Source organism: Gracilinanus agilis, chromosome 1 (assembly GCF_016433145.1).
Source record: "Gracilinanus agilis isolate LMUSP501 chromosome 1, AgileGrace, whole genome shotgun sequence".
NCBI lineage: Eukaryota > Metazoa > Chordata > Mammalia > Didelphimorphia > Didelphidae > Gracilinanus > Gracilinanus agilis.
In genome coordinates, this window is record NC_058130.1 from 281,274,506 (window position 1) to 281,286,876 (window position 12,371).

Below are 12,371 nucleotides of genomic sequence, written 5' to 3' on the forward strand. Positions count from 1 at the left end.
TATGTCACCAGCATTTATCATGATAATTTACAAATCCATAGACAATGACTATGATAACTACAAGTTCCAGGAGTATGAATATCCAAATGAGGATTCTTTTTAACTAGCCCGTTATGGTCCAACTCCTGACTATCCTCCCAGCCTATAACAATTTTTCAGGCTAATTCTACATATTTTAAGTATTTTTGTTTTTCTAGTGTTTGATAATATGACTGACAGAGGACCTTCAGAGCCACTATCAGTTTCAGACAGTGATCTAATTAATCTTACCAGAAAATTTAATTTCCTAATATCCTTTGTTCCTGGTAAATGTCTTTGAACAACTAGTGTTCTAGCAGAGGATGTAGGTGAAAAGCCAACAATTTTGACATCATCTTCATTCTTGAAGGTTCCCACTATGCCATTTATATTTTTTGTCATGACCATCATCTCTAGATTTATCACATTGTACCGTGTCACTTTGATATCCTTTGTCATCTTTGCATTTCAGTAGGGGAGTTCCTCCTCTGGAATTGTTCCTCAAAGAAGACAACCCTCTTTGCATTTATATGGTATTGGTCCATTCTTTTGATTGGATTCTAAGTGTTATGAAAATCTTGGGAGTTCTGATAGAACTAATTAGAGATGGTTGAGATAGTAATTAGGGATATAAGATCCTAATGGGTCACCCAGATAGAGTAGTGATCCCAAAAGGTCAACCCCAAATATAGTTGGTACTGTAGGAGAATGTGTGGAATCTCCTCTCTCCAATCCCAAGATATCAAAACAGTTGAAAGGGCTAGCAATCTGAACTGAGGAATCAGCTGATTGGGGAACACAACTGACCCTTGTTCTTAACTGAAGCCCTAATAAGTTGATGGAGATGGCTATATTTCCTTAACCGACAAGCTAATAGACCTGAGTATTAGGTCTATCAAGACTAATTAGTTAATCAACTTGTTCTGACTGAGGATTAAACCCTTAATCTTGATTGAAGGAAATACTGAAAGTAAAACCCTTTCCCTGGCTGTCACAGGCCTCTGACAACTGAAGCCTCCCACTGGAACTTTGAGAATCACAGGCAAGTAAAGCTGGCTTCTTTAAAGACGATTTAATTGTTGTAGAGTTTAGGGAAAGGGAAATTGGGTAGAAGATGGAAAGTGGGAAATGGGATATCCTATGTTAATCTAAATTGATAGCTAGTTGTCGGATCTTTACATGATGATTATTAATCAAGGATCTTTATATGGCTGACAGCCAGGCCAGGCCTGGGCTTAACTCTGCTGATGATGGATTTTCTTTGTGTAGATCTTATTGGTAATAAGTTAGAAAACTGAGGTTGATGGATACAGTTGGATGAGTCTATAGTAGAAGTTGGTTTATGAGTAATGAATTAGTTTTGCCTAAGTCCCTATTCCTCCTTTGCCCAATATCTCCAGACTGAGACCAAGAGTAGTTAAGTCTGCTCCTTATATAGGCAATTTCCAACTGCCTTTGGCTTATGCCAACTCAGTTCATTCTGAATTCTAAGCAGGTAACTGTCTATCACTCTGCCAGAAGCCATCAAAGCCATGATGTTTAGCATGGCTAGTCACCAGCTCTGACAATCCAGCATGGCAGGTTGTTGGGAGGATAGAAATTCCACACTCAGTTTCCCCTATGTGATTCTTTTTACAGTGACATTCACTTTCATTGAAATTATTGCAATCAATATCCTTATTCAGCTCCAAGGAGACACAGAAAAACAATACAGGTTCAAGGCAAGAACAATCACAGTCACAGACTACCCACTATCCCAAAATAAACCCCTGTACAAGCCCCCAGAGTATAGAAATTTCCCTTAGAATCAGCCCAGCAAAAAACCAGCAGTTAGTGAGTTAATGCAAGTTTCCAAAGTTCCCAACAAGAAAATACCTGGCCTGAGTTTGTTCCCAAACTCTCACAGACCAAAGAAACAGTGAAACATAAGGAAAATAAGGCAATGACAAATTAGCACAGAATCACTTCCAGAACTGCATTCTTATTGACCCTATAGCAGAAAGGACAGTAAACATACTTTTAAAAAAATAGTGAAAAGTGAAAGAACATACAGGAACCAAATTTGGACCAGACTGATATTATTGTATCTTATTTGATGTAATCAACTACCATAACTATCTCCTTGATTGATGATGGGAATGAATAGTATAACGTAACTATATACATGATTTAATTAGTTAAAATATAATTAATTATTATGCTTAGCTAGGAACTAATGTTCTTGTATCTTACGGATGGCTGAAAACAATGTTCCAACTAAGCCATTCCATAATGAATAATTCTTGATAAACTTGCTTCTTTGTTTAACCACAGTAAGATAATTAGTAAATGCCAATCATATGATGTTTCAAAAGTTAATATGTAATTTCGAATGTATGGGAAAATCAAAACCTATATGAGAGCATAAAGGAAAAAAAGGGGTATAAAAATAAAAATCAGCAGATGGCAACAGAGAACAACCTCTGCAATTTAACTTGCCCTCTGGCTCATTTTCATTTCATTTTTCGTCATGCCATCCCACTTCCAGAGACCCTCCCAAGCAAAGAGCAGGCTTTTTACATCACTCTTGACCCAATACGGCTGCCATTAAATTTCTTTATTGTTCTACGGCAATTTAGGTGGCAGGACAAAGTTGCATGTAAGACACTTTAACCTTATGTGTATATATACATATATATGTTTGTATATATATATATATATATACATATATATGTATATATATATATGTATAAACCCTTAGCTTCTGTCAGACTATGCAAATGGGGATTAAGTGACTTGCTTACTCTCTTAGACATTTTAATTCAGATGAACCAAATCTATGATGGGCGCTGGTGATAAAATTGGATAAGTCATCATCCGTTTGGTGGACAGAATGGTCCTAGCGCTACTCCTGGCTATCCCAATTGTTTTATCCCAGAAGATTTTCATGAACTGCCCTTCCATGCTGGTTTAAAATGACTGTTCAGATTGCTTGTTTTTGTTTTTATTTGTTTTAGATTTCTCTCTTGTTTTTAAGGTTGTTTTAAGATTATTTTGGTGATGAAAAATTTCCTGAAAAAATGTGGGACCTTTTCAGAAATAGATGGGTTGTGGTGAGAGCCTGAGTGGGTTCCTAAATTCTAATGCAGGTTATTAAGGTCAAGTAGGACATCCAGACCTACTTTTGGTTGAAACAAGTTGGTGTTTTACACATTAGGTGGTTTGAACTACAAAGCCTGGAACTGAGGAAAGTTGTCAAAAAATTATTTTCTATGATTTAGCTGCCTTAAGATTGCTTGGTATAGTGATTATGGAGGAGAATTGTATTTTTTTAGTGATTCATAATTTCCTATTGTACTCTTTAAAAGTAGAAACCTTGAACCCATTAGACAAAGCTTGGTTTTGCCTACAAATCTTGTACCTACAAGGTACAAGAGTGGCTATGTCTATGTCTAGATTGCCATTTCTGTCTCTGTCCTTCACTTTGAAGTTCCTCCTGCCATTCTTGCATCTGTCATCATGTCCACAATCCAACAAATACAGACCGTTCTGGCAACAAAGTAAATTTGGAAATTGTTTCAGTCTTGGCAGTCCTTGTGAAAACACTCTCCTGAATGATTTTATTACCTATGTATATAAATTTATGTAGAAGCAGAATAAAAAGGACAACTTTTTATTATGTCTCAAAGTCAGGAAAGCGTGAGTCCAATTCTTCCTCTCTCTGACACATACTGAGCAGAAGACAACTTCTCAATATTCCATAAAACTCTTTAAGATTATAAGTTGTAAATGGACTGTCAACCTGCATCAGTAGAGGAATTTTTCTCAAAAGGACTAGACAAAAAACACAATATTGTTTGCATAGTTTTTCCTTTGAGTTAGGGATCAACACCAAATTTGCCTCCTAGACAGACTTGGGAAGACTATCATTTTTCTTATTTTGAAATGGAGAAGATAAAATTTTAGATAGAACATTGAATTTGGGGTAACAATTCAAATTCTTTTTTCAATGATTATCAGTCTTGTGAACATGGATGAATTCCATTTTCCTTATCTGTAAAATTTGGATTTTACTATCTATAGTACCTACTTCACAAGTTTGTTATGGTCTAAAATGAAGTAATATATTTAAAGTACTGGACAGTTACATAAATGTCATTTATTATTATTCTTTTCAAATAGGATCTTTTAGCAAAATAGCTCTTGAAGGCCTGTCAGATCCTTCCTTCTGAAATGGATGTATTTAATAAGATTGTCCAATTCTTGTTTTGTTTGGTTTGATATTTTCAAAATTTCATTGTAAAGTTGTATGAAATAATCTCTGATAACATATGTCTCCTTTCTCACATTACATTTCAATGATTTGTGTTCAACTTTTCGAGGGTTGGTTATAAGGAGCCTATGTGAATAGACTGGCATGGAAGTAGTATAAGTAAAACTAATTACAGGGACAGCATACACACTTTAAAGAGTAAAGAAAAATAATCACTATAAAATAAATAAATGGAGGAAAACACTTTCATAAGTGCAGGCAGGCTGGAGACAAGTTCTTTGTTTTATTTGTAAACAAAGATTCTCTTAGGTAATGAAATCAGTCAGATAGCCACCACGCTGGGAAACACTGCAACATATTGGAAAAATGGCCGTATAGCCATTCAAAATGCTGCACGGTTCCTCCTAGCATCCAGAAGACCCATCTCTTGTCCCTCTTAGACCTATGAGTCTCTAAATCAAAGAGGTTCAGGAGAAGAACATCACATAGAGCATAAACTGACTGATGGTATGGGAAATCAGCCCTTTTCCCTGGAACCAGGGACTCATGAAGGTACATGGTCTGACCCAGGACTGGCTCAGCCTGCTCATGGAGGAGGTGGCTGGACATATAGCTTATGCTTTTCTTTCTTTATTTTTCTGGTCTACTTTTTCCCATTTAATAAATAATTATAAAGTTAAGATAGAGTCTCCAGAGAATTTTGATTTAATATAACTTTAAAAGAATGGAAAACTGGTATGTCAAAATTAAACTCTTGTTATGTGCCAGGCCCTGTGCTAAGAGGAATACAAATACAAATAGAAAGGATAGTTCTTATCCTCAAGGAGCTAAAGATGGAAGGCAATATATAAAAAAAACTTGAAAAATGTTTGTGTGTGGAGAAGACAAAAGTATCTGTCTAGGGGGCATGGTAAAGAAAGTCAGGCCTGGAGTCAGTAAAATCTAGCATTGGGTACTTAACAGCTGTGTGTCCCTGGGCAAGTCCCTTAACCCCAGCTGATTCAAGACAGATGGTAAGGGTTTAAAAAAAACAACTGTATCTTTAAAATCATATACCAACAAAACAGAAAAAAATTAATGAATTTAATATGTAATTATTTTTTAATCCCTAGAAATTTAAAAAAATAAATAAATACATCCAAAGTAGGAAGATAAAGTTTCAAAATATGGCACTAAAGCACGTGGGCTTTGTTATGGAAGAGAGATAATAAATATGAATTTGGACTGGCTTACTGGAGAGCACTGATTTAACTCCTTAGCCTATCTTCTGTTCTCACTCAAATTCATATACATCTAGGTCACAGGATCTAGAGAATGCATGTTGGATTGTATAATACTCTTTAGCTTAAGTGTCTATCATGGAAAACTTTGATCTTCTATCAAGAGTAGAAGTTGAAAGAAAAGAACTAATCTTAGGTTGAGAGCAACTCTTCTTGGCTTTTGTTAACTGAACATGATAGCTTTGACCAAAGAGCTGTCAGCTTGTCTTTATCAAGGAGGGGTTTTAGCCTCCATACTCAGTAGATTGGGACTAGGAGGACAGAGTGGGATCTGAAACATGCCAATGGAGATTATGAATTTAGTAGAGGCTTGTATAAATGGAGATTTTGAACCTTGGACTTCATCCCCCATAAGTCCTTAGTTTTCCCAAAATTCCCTTTAATCTCTCTTGCGCCTCCATGTTTGCACGGTCATGTTATTGTTTTATAGTTGGCTATAACTCCTCCCTCTCTCTCTCTCTTTTTTTTTTTTTTGGATCCTGGGAGTGAGCTGGTTAGTATCTCTTAGACTCTTTTGTTAATTTATTATTAATAAAATATTCATAAATATAATATTGAGTATTTTGCATATTAATTTTAATCTCCACAGGCTCAAGTAGTGACATATCTAGTAGACACATGGAATCCATCAAGAAAATGGCCAAGTGAGTCCAGAAGAGAAAAGTGACTTCATCAGAAGACCCAAGTCATCTTGTAGAATCTCAAGTGTGAGTTGTCCCTCTAACACTTTCCCCCCATTTGTGGGACTCTAATGTATCATCCCCATTGCATGCTCACTTTCCTGATCATAGGTGTATATGTTTGTGGGAGAGTTTATTTTTCATTTATGGAGGGTACTGTTCTTTTACAAATATTTTTGCTATGCTATTTCATTAAATGCAATTGCTTGGAAATATTTATTATCCTTTGATTGACTATAGAAAAACTGAACATACCCTTGGTTCTCATAAGCTAACATGTTAAGTATAATATGTGCACTGTTGTGAGGAAGATTAGATTAAGTATTGATTAGGTATTAAGTACATAGCAGGAAGGAGCTGGAGCTGGGAATTCCAGGTTGGAATGAAGGAGCAGGAAGAGGTGACTTGGCTCTGAGTGGGACTCCATTAGGGGTTAACACAAACTGTGGTTAGCCCTGGGAGCACTCAGAGTAAAAGGACATCTTGCATCCTGATTTTCCCTGGGATCCTGTGTGGTGTGGCATTTAGCAAAGAGTCAAGATCTACAGTCCTGTATCAAGGAAGAGGAGGAGTTTGGGATCTATCTGGTGGACAGAGACTTGAGAAAACACCTTCTCAACTTGGTTCCTGAGACAACTTTGGCTCCTGGCATCCAGAGATCATCAGTGGATTGCAGTGAGAATCCCAAAGCCACAAAAGCCCCTAGATGAGCCTGCTCAAGCCTGGCAGGTTCCAGGTCTGAGGCAGAGACTCCATTTACAGCTCTTTGGGCCTTGTTAGTTTAGATCACTTAGATAAGAGTAGAATAAGTCCTCCCATTGCCCTGCGGTTTTATCCTTTAGATTTTAAGTATAGAAATCCCTTTCCCACCTTTTAGTCAAATATAATTAAAGCTGTTAAGTCCCTTTTGCCTTGTTAGCCTGTTACTTTATTCTGGCCTAGTGAAAGCTGAGTGACAGTTAAGAACAACGGCCATTCCTGTGGGAATCCAGTAAACTCTGGTCTTTCCATCCTGGTCCAGTCTCTCATAAATCCCAGAGTGTGATCCCACAGACTACTTAGTTTATTTATAATATCCCTGGTGACCCCATTACCTTACATATATTTTTCAAAGCACTTAAAGAGGAAATGAGAGAAGAAATAGATAAAATCAAAATCAAAAAGACTATTGGAATGATATAACTAAAAGTTTGTTCTTTTAACAAAGCTGGTAAACTATTAGCTAGCCTCATTAAATATGTTGTAAACCTGTTACAACAATTAGCACAATAAGGGACAATATAATGGCCTTTAAAGTCAACCTGATTTCCTCCTCTTCAGATTTAGGGAATTTATTTTAGATAAACAACTGCTCCAAGTCCCACTTAGAGAAAATTCCTAATATTTTTGCAGAAATGTATTCTGCTTGAATGAACATTTATATCCTTCCCTAGTCAACCTTTGGCTTCTTTGAGATTAAGGCAGAATTCAATTTATTAGAAAAAATGGGGCAAGAAAATAACACGTAGAGATTATCACATGTATGTATAGAAACACAAAGTAGAAGCTGAGGACAGAATCAAACTTTTTTCAGGATTTCCCTTAGCCCAAGTATTCAAATATAATATTCCTATGGAGATTATCTTTAAAATTTCTTTTTTTCATCCTTTTCTGTCACAGCTCAGTCTCACCTTTTTTGCTCCAAACTTCCTACTTCAAAATCCTCAAAATCTTTCTTTTTTTTTATCATAAATTTTCTTTTTATTATATAAATTCCTTAGGGCATAGCCATTTCTTACACAATGGATTTAATTGAAGGAAATGTACACTCAGTTCTGATTTGTTCAATCCTGAAGTATTCTCATCCAATATTGATTTTAGATGAGTAAGATAATCAATGGAATCTCATCCTTAATATAGAAAACTGAGGATATTTCAAATTACCAAAATAAAAAAAACAAGGTGAAATCACAATAAACAAGAGAAGAATTATAAAGAATCACTACTATGTTCCTCACACAGATGTATGCTATCAAAACTGAGAATTTAGAAGAAATATAGTTACCTACAAAAATATAAGATAACCAAATTAATATGAATATGACAGAAGACTTGACTCAGTCTCAGAAAGTGAAATTGAATTAGCCATAAAGGGCTATTTTTTAAAAGCCCTGATCTAGTCAGATTTATATCTGAATCTATCAAACTCTTAAAGAACAATTAATACCTATGCAACACATATTATTTTCAAAAGATAAAAAAATATTCTACCAAATTCCCTTTATGGGACAAACATAACCATAATAATGAAACCAGTAAAGTATAGTACAAAGAAAAAAGTACTATAAACCAATATCACTAACGAATATTGATACAAAATTTAAAAATAAAATCTTAGCAAAAGGACTATAGTATGAAATTATACCTTAGGGCCTAGTTGAAATTATAAAAAAGATGAATGGATGGATGGATAGATAGATAGATAGATAAGATTTAGCTTCAGATTATTCTTTTTTACTCCTTTCCTTTCATGAGAAGGAAGGAAAGTCAAAACTCCAGAGTAACGGTGCAGGGAATCAGGTTTGCTCTCATTCCCAGTGCAGAGGCAGGGGAGATCAGTCTTATTAACCTTCATACTCAGTTCATAGCAGTTTCTGAGACCCTTCCAACAACACTTTATTGGCAGCTTCAATAGTGATCTAATTGAGTATCAGAGAAGATAAAATATATTAACATTTTAAATGAATATATGTGTGATTAAACATGATAATTTCAATTAAAGCCTTGTTTGTGTCACCTTTAAAACTTTCTTCTAGTCTCTTCTGTATATTTCTTCGATGTTTCATTGATGATCTTTATTCCCCTTGGATCTTGTTTTTGGTTTTACCATTCTTCCCCACTCTTGCCATAATTCCTTCTGTAAAAAAGATCTCCCTTGAGACAAATACCATATTCAGTCGAAAGTAATCTACACATTAAGCCTGTCTCAAAATTTATCTCATTCTATACCATTAGTCTATCACCTCTATCAAGAGATGGGGAAACAGGATTCATCATCAATTTTCTGAAGTCATGACTGATAATTGCAGTGCTCATAATTACTGAGTTTTACTTTGTAATATGTTATTTCTAGGCCATTAGTGTCATTACAGTTTTTTTTTTTTTTTTACTTTTTTCCCCTTCGGGCCAGAAAGGGGAAGGAAATCTTACAGATAATCCTATTTCGGGGTCCTGTGCTGGATGAGGCAGGACTTTTATTATGTGTATGCCTGTCTGCTGCTGAGAACTGATGTGGGGAGAGGAAACATTTAGCTTCCTTCTCAGGGAAACCTAGTGATTACAATGAATAAAAAGGGGATTGAGGGAACAACATAATCAGTATATTTTTTCCTAGTCTTTACTTAAGTCCTCACAGGGTTTATATGAACTTTCAATCATTTGTTCATATGTAATATATAAATTTAAAATCCATTGATACTTTTAATTTCTGATATTTTAAAACAATTTATAAAATTATGTTTTTGTGTCTTAAATATGCATATATGGGCATTTAAAAAAGTGACATGCAAATCAATCTCCACAATAAATTATATAACAATGGAATCTTATCTACACATTTATTTTCAAAATTCTATTCCCATAGTGCAAGTTACTTTGAAAAGGCAGTTACATTTTCAATCATTGTGAAAGGATTACTTTTACCATAAAGTGAAAGAATGTGTTTATTTTTTCTAAAATGTCAACTAATTAGCATACTACTGACAGATGCTTGTCATTATGAAAAAGACTACTTAGACCATTTGTATATTTGCACCAGAAAAATGTGCAACTCAACTTTAAGTTCTATCATTTTTAAGTGCATTGCCATTAGATAAAGGGAAAACATCTGTGTGGTATAGGTTTTCATGATCACTTCCCACTTCATTATAAAATATTGTAAAAATTCTATTTAAAGAACTTGTTTTTTTTTCCTTTTTAAGATTTATTGATGCCTTCTGTCTTTATATCACTGCAACATATGGTTTTATTCTTTTTAAATATTCCATATTTTATTTTTACTAAAATACATTATTCTATATTTTCTCTCACTTTTATCCTCTAAGAAAAAAGAAAGGAAAGCTAACACTGTCAACCTTAAAAGCAAACAAGCATACAGCTCACTAGCAAAGATATTTATTTCCACTGAAAGCATTCAAAAACACACACATGATTGGATCAATCTCTAGGATTTGATGCAGAGCTAAAGGAGCAGAACCAGAAGAACGTTGTACAGAGAGAATGATACATTGGGCACAATTGAATGTAATGGACTTTTCTACCAGTAGCAATGCAATGACCCAGGACAATCCAGAGGAACTTAGGAGAAAGAATGCTATCCACATGCAAAGAAAGAACTGTGGAACCAGAAATGCATTAGAAAAATATATGATCAATTATATAGTTCAGTTGCGTTATTTAAAATTACTGGGGTTCCATTAGAGGTATTAAGCCTCAAGATATGTAGATATATGGCAAACTTCCTGTGGACATGTGTGGGAAGCCTTTCTATGTATTAAAGCCTTTGGAGAAATAGTATCAAATTTAGGGCCTGTTATCTGGATTCCCTACGTGACCAATCCAGGCTGAGGCAGTCTTTGTGTTTGGTCCTGGTCACCTGAGCCCCAAAAGGCTCTGGTACCAGCAGGTAGGTTAATCCAAAATCAACTTGATCCCTCCAAGAAGGCTATTAGGAGTCATTTAGAGAAACAGAGTCTGTAACAGATATTTTATCTGGATCCCATTACAAAATCATCGGCAAGTAAAACTGTGTATGATTTTCTGCACTGCATGTCAGGATGCAGACAGAATGGGCCATCTAAGATAAAAATCTGAGGCTCCTCTTTTGACTCAGTCTTTGATCCCCACCTTTTTTATAATTCTTATTGGAGAGCTTTGAAGTGGCAGACCAGCATCTACTGAGTTAATGATTCCTTTCCTAACAAATGTTAATTAGATAAGAGTGCATATTCAGATTAGAACTGGCTCCTTTAGGATTTGACTGGTGAGCATCTCCCTGGGATATTTCCTCTCCCGGAATTATCCCCTCCTGAATTGGGGTTTGGAATTTGACCATTTGTCTTTGCATCTGTATTCTTTAGACTTCAATGGATTATGCGTGACTTATTGCCCCTTACCAACTGTGACTTCTTTTTACTTGAAAAAGATATATAATAAACTTCCATGCCCGCAGAATTCGGAACAGCATGGGCTAGCCACTAGTCTAGTTGTTCTCATTTTCTTTCTCCTGCCTTAACCATCCTATGCCACCACGCCGCTCAGGACCCCAAAAAATCATATAGAGGCATGGCTCCCTATAGACATGTGGGGGACTTTGAAACTACATTTCTCATGGTCCAATGGGTTTCCTGTTTTGGATGATGTCTTCAAGGTAAAGCCCAGCTTTAAGTATTGGGAAGTCGGGTTTGACTTCCTCTTTTGGTACGAGGCAGCCAGGTGGAGGGAAGAAAATGCCGGGAGGTTTGAAATAGCTTTTATCAGGCACATGGTCTTATATATTCTACCAACATGATCATGGTAATTAAAATATTATTTTTCCTCATAATATCAGCCTTTATCATTTTTAATCGTTACACAGTGGGGATATGATTAGGGTTTTGATGTTAAAAGATCACTTTACTGCAAGTATGAATAACATGGAAATGGGTTTTGAACAATGACACATGTATAACTGTAAGAGTTAACATTGGATACTTCAAGTATTAATTTTATAAAGTTTATTATCTACAAAATACAACCACGTGACTAAGTTTTTCTACCTGCTCAAAATGCCCACCCCACCAAAGCTGTGATAGGAAGGAAAAAGAAGCTAGACATGGAGCTCCACCCTATGTCAGTACATAATGACAGGAAGTGAGTAGGGTGCTGGGAATAGTAGTTTTTCTTGGGATCATAATTTTTAGGGTAACAGATTTCTCCCCTGAGATCTTTTGGAAGACTGTCTCCCCAAAGGATCTTGTAAACATAACCATGTAAAGTTGGAGGACCTTGTACCCCCTGAAACTACATTAGCCAAACTCCCTTTTGCCATATCCATAATTCCTTAGGCCTTTGTGTATTGTACATGAGTTTTTGCGGGCTGTATTTAATTCAGGTTTACATGGT